General features: G+C 41.0%; 1 protein-coding gene across 4 annotated transcripts in view; it reads right to left on the reverse strand.

Annotated features, from left to right (window-relative positions):
* Positions 1-6,843, reverse strand: part of LOC110500696 (neurexin-2) — a 1,070,834-nt gene extending 1,063,991 nt beyond the window's left edge. For all 4 annotated transcript variants that reach the window (XM_036958142.1, XM_036958143.1, XM_036958144.1 and 1 more), the window contains exon 1: positions 6,656-6,843. The gene's annotated coding sequence lies outside the window, so the exon portion shown is untranslated. The remainder of the gene's footprint in view (positions 1-6,655) is intronic.
* Positions 6,844-8,532: the final 1,689 nt, after the last annotated feature.

An 8,532-nucleotide genomic window follows, 5' to 3' on the forward strand; every position in this document is an offset into this window, starting at 1 on the left:
AGGTAGGTAGGTAGGTAGGTAGGTAGGTAGGTAGGTAGGGAGGGAGGGAGGGAGGGAGGGAGGGAGGGAGGGAGGGAGGTAGGTAGGTAGGTAGGTAGGTAGGTAGGTAGGTAGGTAGGTAGGTAGGTAGGTAGGTAGGTAGGTAGGTAGGGAGGGAGGGAGGGAGGGAGGGAGGGAGGGAGGGAGGTAGGTAGGTAGGTAGGTAGGTAGGTAGGTAGGTAGGTAGGTAGGTAGGTAGGTAGGTAGGTAGGTAGGTAGGTAGGTAGGTAGGTAGGTAGGTAGGTAGGTAGGTAGGTAGGGAGGTAGGTAGGTAGGTAGGTCGGGAGGGAGGTAGGGAGGTAGGACTGGGGTCTAAATGGATAGTTCAGAGCTTCTGAGCTATTTTCTGTAACCTGTAGGGAACACGATATATGGTCTATACTTGGCATGTGGGTTACTAACTTATGTGTGGCACAAATTATGGGGGATGCTCTGAAATATCAAATCAATTCAAATTATATTTACGATCAAATCAAACGATCCATTTACTATAATCCTGTAGTATTTACTATAGTATTATACAGTATACTATAGTTTACTATATAATTATATAGTATGTAGTGTAGTATTCTATAGTAAACTGCAGTATTTTTTCATGCTGGTGAACCTGATATATCAATCAATGGAGAGCTTACATCACTCCATTTGCCCAACAGATACCCTTCTGAAGGCGGGGGAGGTGAGATGGAGTATTTTTAAACCAGAGAAAGCAGCTGTCTTTTGTGCTGTAGTAATTTAGGTTAAATAGCTCGCTGGAGAGTGCTAACGCAATGCGTCACACCTAAAATGCATACCCCCAACACCCAGGTCTGGCTAAAGATATGTGGTATGACAGTAGAAAATGAAGGAGGAGGAGAAGAAGAAAAAATAGGAGGAGAAGGAGGGGAAGGAGGAGGAGAAGGAGAAGAAGGCTCGCTGAGGAACTCAACTTCCATGGCTCTTTAGAGACAGCAAATACATCAAATGTGGCTTTCAGTTGAGGCAAGTGCTACAGAGAAAGCATCTTATTAATTCATTGGATTTGTGTTGCTGTTTTTGGGATAACTCCAAAATGAAAAGGGCTGGGTTTGCTTCTTTCAACTATTCAGAAAAAAAAACTCATGCATGATTAAAATACAGGGCTTTTTCAACTGCAGTCCCTTTGGTGTCTCAATTCTTATAATATCACTCCACAACCATGGTCATTCATCCACCAAAACCCAGAAAGGGCTGCAAAATGTAACATCCCCCAAAACACCCAAAACACCTGCCTGCCATTACTCCTTGTGGCAAAATCCCTTCCAAGCCTACCAATCAAACTCAACTAACCCAATCAGATCAATCAATACTCCGCACTGTATTATTTTTCAGTAGGATTGAACCAATCAGTGTGAACGAAAATGAGAGGTCTTTAAGTACGTTGTTAGATCATAGGGCCTTCTCCATCAGAGGCCTCCCATAACTTACTCGGATCTGACTGCGTAATCAAAGCACTAGATGAGGCTGAGGCTGGAAGAGGCAGGGCACGTCACCCCTCATCACAGACACATCAACATAATGGAGGAGATAGGGGGGTGGAGGGTTGCAGTGGATAGAGGGTCTTTATATTCCAGATGTGTTTTTCAATTTCCTTCTCTTTGCAACTGAAAGTGTCTGGTGTCTGCCTCTTACCTCCCCTAAGTTTGTCTGCTCATTCCTTCGTTTGGATGAAGGGATAGAAAGATGGATGAATGGATAGAAAGATGGATGAAGGGATAGAAAGATGGATGAAGGAATAGGAGCAGAGAGTTAATGAGGCAGATTGCTCTCGTCGCTGCTGTGTGAGGGATTACAGGGAGATTACCGTGCCTGATTCTCTCTCTCGTTCCTCATCTCTCTCTCCCTCCCTTCCTCCCTCCCTCCCTCACTGACAGTGATGAACTAGAACAGGAGGTCATGCCCGTGTTGGCCTAGTGACGGCCTAGCGACGGGGCACGTATCAACAGAGGTGAGAGGAAGAGGAACCCCTGATGTCTGTGTCAGGGAAAATGGCAGCTGAGCTATTCAATACCATTCAAGGACTGTCCTCTGAGTGGATAGGATTTCTGAGGCCTTGTGTCTGACATTTTGATTTATGAACCTCTCCACTACAGTACAATACCAACAAAGTATCCTGAAATTACCATTTGGCTTACATTTTAGAGATGATGAACCTCTCATGCCCATCATCAAACCACAATAGAATATTATACAATAAAATAAAATACAACAGAATAGAATGAAATAGAAAATAATCAAATATAACTTTTACGTCCTAGACGAAGTACATTAATGCGTCAGCGTTTCAAAAGGCCTAGTTCAGAGGCTTTCCAACGTACCAATGGATTCTGATTGCAGAGCCATTTAAATTTAGGTTGATTATCCGAGTTTCATATTATGTATGGATTTTGTATTCAGGAAAGTTGCATAACAGTGGATAGGAGCACACAAATGTAAGCGGAGGACATTGAAACCCACTTTTGCACTCAGTGAATAACAGGTCTGGAATCAATTATTCAGATTGAGGGGAATTTGCAATTATTATAAATCATCTCAACCCATCATGGCAATGTTAAGCACCCTCCATAAAACACAGTGAGTAGAACAATAGATAGAAAGTGTACATATAGATTCTACACGTCCTCGTCTGTTGGCAGCGCCACAGTGTTAAATATGTAAGCATATTAGAGAAGATGCTAATCAGCCTGTGCGTTATTCATGGATTATAAACTCACTGTCAGTCAAAACCGTTTTACAGACCAAAGTCAATAGCATGGTATGATGTCCCTGAAAGAGTACTTCATTCAATAGCTTGAGAGAAGATGATCACATTTCAAATGGTTGAATTCATTGTATTTGTTGCGATTTCCTTTAACACAATTGTGAGATGACCTGAACATGCAAGGGATAAACAATATATTCACCCAGTCATTTGGCATTGTATAGACTTTAGCTGAAACCAACCTCCCTTCATAATACAGTCCAAACACAATTAGATAGTAATATTACAAATAATAGAATAGAACAGAAATGAGGTTGCGGGGAATGGTATAGAGGCTATTTAACTGCCAATGACACACACAGAGTGTACAAAACATAAAGAACACCTGCTCTTTCCATGACATAGACTGACCAGGTGAATCCAGGTGGAAGCTAAGATCCCTCACTTGTTAAATCCACCTCCATCAGTGTAGATGAATGGGAGGAGACAGGTTAAAGAAGGATTTTTAAGCCTTGAGACAATTGAGACATGGATTGTGTATGTGTGCCATTCAGTGTGAATGGGCTAGACAAAATATTTAAGTGCCTTTGAGTGCTGTGCTGAGGGGGGGGGGGGGGGGGGGTGCACCTCAATATTAAGTAGCTGTCCTTAATGTTTTGTACACTCAGTGTACACTCAGTGTATACGCGCGCGCGTGTGCGGTATATGCATGGTTTATGCAGGGTTGGGGAGTAATGGATTACAAAAAACTGCGACTGTAATCCCTTATGTTACCAGCAAAGTATTGTAATTACAGATACTTTTGAAGACCTAGATGTTTACTTCTAGGGTTACTTTAAAATTCAGAAAATATGTTTGCGAAACATTTGTTTGACGCCTTTATGTTTTCTCAATGTCATTCAAATCAGCAATGCCAAAAAGAGCAAGTTTAAATTTGTTTCAGCTGAGCGAGTCTGACTACAAGTCAGAGACCATTACGATGACACACCAAATACGTTTGACTGATCGTGGAATAGAGTAGGAATAGGCTTTTGTAGGCTAAACTATGTCATCCAATGGTGCGACTGCTCTCGGCATCCAAAGATGATCCAATTTGAACAATGCTTGGAGGTAAGGACGAAGGCAGTGGTGTAGTCTACGGCGATACGGATATCACTTATTATTGATATCCTCATAGCACATTGGTGTGAATCACACTGCTGCTCTGTCATTTAGCTATTTGCGGTTTACGGATTGTGGTTGTTGTTGATGGCTGTTCACAAATGCACATGTGTATTTTAACCCAATAATGGTTGAATTGAAGAAGGTTAAAATGCCTATTAATCATAGTTTTGTGGACAGCCAGTGAAATATGCGCTCTTTAAACTGCTCTATAGTGCGGATTGCAGCCTATGGAATAGTCATTTGAGGGAGTACCCAACTTCTCCATACTGTCAAAATGAGTTTAATTTAAGTAGACCACAAGTGGGAATTTTATTGCTGAATCTATTTGTGGTGAGCTTAATGGACACATGCTCAAACTCGCGCACTTTTGATAGACGTAAACAGCTGCAAATGATTGAGATCTCAAAGTGTCACCAACAAAAACAGAAACAATAGGCCTATAGCAAATGCAGCATATGTTGTTACATTCATAAGTGCAAATAGCATTTCTCGGTAGTCCATAAAGCATGCCATTCCATGAGAGCAGCATTTATTTTTCAACTCCAAACAATGGGCCCAATCAGTTGTCCATGACAACAAGATAAACAACAGAGTAGACTAACAAATCCTTCGTTTTGGGGTTACGCTCAGGTAGAACAACTTGGCTAATCTATATTTCCATATTTCCAAGTCCTATTTTTGAAGATCAAGGGAAATTAAATGAATTGGAATGACTAGAAATCTGACAGACTGTTTTTTTTGTTAATGTAAAGACTAATCGTAAACTGTAATAGAAATAAAACAATGTGTTACAACTCCTACAGTTTAATGCAACATCCATGCATATTTATTTTATTAGGCAAGTCGACTAAGAACAAATTCTTATTTACATTGACCCCTACCGAGGATCAGGTGCAGAACGACAGATTTTCACCTTGTCAGCTCGGGGATTCGATCCAGCAACCTTCTGGTTAATGGCCCTACACTTTAACCAATTGTCCACCTGCTGCCCCATTTATGGACAGCTATGTAAACACCAACATTGATTTATCCTGTAATAGCTATTTTTGTCTTCTTGTAATGCCTCTTAAAGGAAAATAAATCTAAAAGTAACCAGATTACGTTACTGAGTTTGGGTCTTCCAAAAATGACGTTACTGATTACAATTTTGGACAGGTAGCTAGTAACTGTAACGGATTACAATAACCTTCCCAACCCTGTTTGTATAGGTACAGTAAGTCACATTTTGTTGGACCTTGTGGACCAACTGACGAATAAAGTGATCTTAATCTAGATGTTCAATTCAGAAGGGTCATCATGTCCAATTATTTGGCCCAGGGGTCTGTATTGGAATTAGAAGACAGCCTGTTCGATAAGTGATATACACCACTGCCTGGTATGTGTGTGCGTCAATCAACTCCAGGCCCCCCTCCTACCCCGATAGCTATCCCCAATGTAGCACAAGTTTTCATGTAAACGTAACCATTCACTGTCGTGGAACATGGTATTTTCCCTCTCTCTATCTGATATTCAGGGACCCTAAGGAGAGACGGGTACGCACCCCAGTGGGCTAAGGTATAGCGACACAGTGGAAAACATTTGAGTCGCATTTGCTATACTGCTATTATCAAATATCAAATATATCGCATTTGTCAAAAAAAAAAGGTCAACTATGCTATGATAATGTCATGTAATATAAATATATATATATATATATATATATATATATATATATATATATATATATATATGTACGTAAATGCAGCTATAATGCAATAGAGCCGGATCGTTTTCAGACATAATTGTAATGCGGTGTTTCAGAGACCAAATAATGCATGGCCTCGAGTGGCCTAAACTATTCAAGCCTTAAAAGATCATTGTAAAGCGCCAATAAAACATATTTAATGAAGCCCATGTTGTGAACTTCAATATTTATATGTCCTGAGCTCCCAAGTCGGCTCTCAAGTAAATTCAATCTATAAATTCTTCCTTTCAAGGATTTGGAAAAGGTATAGGGGGACATCACTAAAGAGCGTGATTGATAATAGGTGAATAGACAGTGGACTCATTCTCTGCAGCAAGAAGCATATGACCATCTTTCTGAACTTGGTTTGATACTGGAGCCTTAGATGTCTATCCAGACTGGGCAATGAAAAGACGCGCTCGTCTCACATTGGATTCTCCGACATTAACATAGCCTAAAATTACAATCATAAGGTATATCAATTTATACAGTAATCACATTAATCATATTTTTCTGAACATGTGAAATATTAAACGCACTCTCCTGTTTTTTTTCTCCTGTTTTTTTTTCATTATCGGTAATGTAGCCTATTACAAACAGCGTGCCAATTTCTGGACGCAGAATATAGAGCAGCTGTCTGCCCGTTTATAGGCTGTCTCATCCCAAAGAAGGACACTGCTGCCAGGTCCGAATAATCCCCTCCAAAATATTGACCCATTACGCATCCCTCCATCTACAGCCATGTATACATTCCTCTCTAAGGAAACCGATTCCTATTATTATGATGACAACATACTAACCTATCCTATCTCTTTCAACACAAACATGATTTCAGAACTGCAATCGAGAGCAAAAAAAGGTCCGTAGTCTGATATAACCATGCTCTGATGTTTGTCACGCTGTCCGAACATCCACATCCTGCTTCCAGCCCAGCAGCGCTGTCAGAAAACGCAGACAGACAGACGCAAAGGAATTATGACCATAGAAAAACATAGAAGAAAAGTCCTTACTTGTGTCTTTCTGAAATCCCTCTCGATAATTCTCCAGACATCAAAGGTGTAATATTCCTGATCTGGATATGCCGCTTATTTTGTTATCCAGTGAGTGAAGCAGGTCAGAATGCCGTTTTTTCTTCTTCTCCAGCTACCAGATGCGAACGGAGCTAGCCCTGTCGTTCCACCTGCAACCGTGGAATTGAAGAGACAGCATCAGCACCGCACTGGAGCCCGCCCACCGCGACACGCCCCGCTCCGGCGAGGCTACTTCCAACCACGGCGAGGGAGGAGTTGGCGAAACAGCTCCGTCGGTTGTCTATCGCTGAGACTGCTGCTGCGCTGAACATTTACCAGTTCCCACAGGCGACCCACATAGTGACAACACTCAAGATCCAACTTGAACTCTGAACATTAATATTGGGCATTTGTGGAAGGTCTGGCCGACACCCTATGACTTAAGAAGGTTTAAATTAATTCCAAAATGTTAAAATATCAATTGGCACGTACAAACAGTGTTGAAAAACAACATTATAGGCTTACTGGCACGCCTAGCCTATTTCAAATGGCAGGTGACTTAATTAGTCAATTAAAATCAACTGTACCAATAGACCAATGAAATCTCAACATTCAAACAATTTCCAAACTTGATTGGAAAACTGTATAGATTATTTTTTGCAAATATTTGTTTCCAAAGTAAATGCAAATGAACAGTTTAACAATTGAATGCAAAGATATGATGAGAGATGTACTGTGAATTTGAAAGGTTACACAATAACAACAGAACCTTCTCAATTATCAACAGTTTTACAATGACCATCATGGAGCCAATTCTTCAGAAAGTTATGAGAAATTGAGAAGTAATGTACCTATTCTCATTATCTGTGGACCAATTCCCAAACCAATTATACAATGGTAATTTTTATTTCGTTTATCAATTGCTGAGCTATTTGACCATTTCTGATCAGCCTGCTACTATTTGGAGAATAAGTCCATTTTTTGTTCTATCATACACACTCTCGCACACACAGAAACACACACACACACACACACACACACACACACACACACACACACACACACACACACACACACACACACACACACACACACACACACACACACACACACACACACACACACACACACACTATTTATCCCTGCCATTGACAGACATGGGCTGGAGCTGCAGCTCATTGGAAGGCTAGCGCCTCGTCTGATCTGGTCTGGTCTCCGTGGGAGTGTGACTGTGATTCACTCCTGTCCCAAATCATGTCAGCAAATTGCCACAGCTGATTACTTTATCTCAGCACCTGTTTTTATCTCCCCATTTACTTTGACCTGGAAGAATATGTCTCTGTATCAGCAGTAATGGTGGTTGTGGGAACTGAAAGAACAATGGACAGACCAGAGAGAAATGTGAACTGTCTGTGTCAATTTTTAATGTTCCTCTGTTTTGTAACATGTCTAAATCAGAAGCCTGTGTCGTTGATGGAGAAATCAGACACTTTGTCCGTGAAGCTGGAGGGAGGGTATCAAGCATTCTTACTTAGTAATGTTGACAGGGACTCGCACGTAGAGAGTCGATCAAAAGATAATCCAGGGCTACTCGCGTTCTGTGAGACGGGAAAGAAAGGTGAGGTCACAGATCTCAAGGTCACTAAGCAAAGACTGCTACGGTTTACGCAGGATCAGGGGTTGAAAAGTCCTGCCAAGCTCAATCTGGGTAACGATTTATTTTGTAGCAAGAACTGCTTCTATACTCAATAGATCTTTGTATGCGTTATAAATAACCATACTGTCTCTTCTGCAGCCATATGCTGTAAGTCATTTGAGAATATAGACATAAACAAATCCACTGAGTGTACAAAACTATAGGAAGACCTTCTTAATAT

This window comes from Oncorhynchus mykiss, chromosome 21, assembly GCF_013265735.2.
Source record: "Oncorhynchus mykiss isolate Arlee chromosome 21, USDA_OmykA_1.1, whole genome shotgun sequence".
In the NCBI taxonomy this organism is placed as follows: Eukaryota; Metazoa; Chordata; class Actinopteri; order Salmoniformes; family Salmonidae; genus Oncorhynchus; species Oncorhynchus mykiss.